This window comes from Pelodiscus sinensis, chromosome 27 (assembly GCF_052426305.1).
Source record: "Pelodiscus sinensis isolate ZL-2025 chromosome 27, ASM5242630v1, whole genome shotgun sequence".
NCBI classification, from domain to species: Eukaryota; Metazoa; Chordata; order Testudines; family Trionychidae; genus Pelodiscus; species Pelodiscus sinensis.
The window spans coordinates 3,732,129-3,733,892 of NC_143078.1; positions in this window are offsets into that span (position 1 = coordinate 3,732,129).

Below are 1,764 nucleotides of genomic sequence, written 5' to 3' on the forward strand. Positions count from 1 at the left end.
GTAGGTAGGGCTGGCTGTTCTTACCTGGCCACACCCCTCAGCAGCTCCAGGCTGGGTCACGTTTCTGTCTTCCTGCTACAAGGAGCCATTGTTAAACTCTCCAGCTCCTGCTGCTCAGGGATGTTTCCCAGAGCTCTCGGAAACACTTGGATACCCAGGAGAGGATCCCACAGGGCTGTAAAACTGCCCATCTGCTCTTCTTTGGTCATGATAAGATCATGTTCACTTCCCCTTCTCCCTGCTGCTTTTCAGAAACAAACTAGCAGCAAAAAGTGTTAGTCAACTTGTGACTTTGTTTCCCGGTTCATCGACCCATTTATCTGTCTCTTCGGGGGCACTGAAAAATAAATCCTAATGCAGAGTCAGTCACACCTGTGTGGTGCTACAGTTGATTAAGCATCTTGGTCAGGCTAGTACATTCACTGAGTCAGGGTAGCAGAAGCAGGTAAGTCTGTGATTTTTCTCTTTTTATGATTCCTTCCTTCTCCTCACTTGTTGCTGCTTTGCTCACCTCTTGTCTGTTTATTCCTCTGTTGCATGAAGTCTACATCTGAGGGGCATGCTCTTATGACCCAGGACTGTATTTGCTCTCTTGCTTGTAGGGTGCCTCTTGTAATGGGGCCCTAATCCTACTTTGAGATCCTAAGGAGCTACTGCAATAGAAATAATTAACAGCTGTCTTAGGACAACTGATTAACCTCTTTGCACCATCATGTATTTTCCACAGCTAGATTTTAATTTAGATAGTGTGCTAATAGTAAGAGCCTGATCCTGCAAGCTGAACCATACTGAAGGGCAAGCCCCCGCTCCCTGTGCAAATTCCTGATGCTTTCCTTCAGTGGAACTGTGTCTAGGTAGAAGAGCCTGCCTGTGCGGCTGATTCCATAGGACTGGCCTAAATCACAGTCTGAGAACTAGTTAAAGTTTATGGCATTTGACCCCAACTATAAGAACATTTAGCCCAGTATCCTGTGCCCCGACAGTGGTTAGTACCGTAGTGTCAAGATATAGAAGTATACAGAACAGGGCAGTTGGAATGATCGACTGCTGTCTTCTCCTTCTGGCTCCAAGCATCTTGCTGCTTCTCTACCCATGCTAGCTAATAGCCATTGATGGATATATCATTCAGGAACTTATCTAGTTCCTTTTTTTTACCCAGTTATACCTTTGGCCACCACAATATCCCATGGCAAGGAGTTCCACAGATGACTTGTACAGTGTGTGGAAAAAGTACTTCCTCTTGCTTATATTAAACCTGCTGCTCATTGATTTCCTCATGTGACCCCATTTTTTTGTATTTTGGAAAAGGGTAAATAACACTATATACCTGATTTTTGTCTTAAGTACAAAAAATAGGTATAATTCTTTGAATTAATCTCCAACATTGAAAGCTGTTATATGTAGGACAAATAAATATTGCAAGTTAATGAATAATAACGTCAGTTAATTATAAATCTTGGGAATTCCATGCCATTTTATGCCTTCAAAAAGTCATTCAAACATTAACTCTGAAAACACTGCTGTAAAGCGATGAAGAACGTATTAGCATCATTTATACATCCAAGTCAGCTACTAGGATCAAAATATATGTAGGTTTTCATTATTATAGTAAGCAAGACAATTTACCCGGCATTGCTTGGCTCCCTAACTCGATTTTTAGTTTTTGGAAAATAAAATGGAAATGTTCACACGTCATTGAAATCATTGCTCTGGGCTGTGGAGGAGGGGTTCAGGATGGAGGCTGCCCCAGGGAGAGAGGACAAC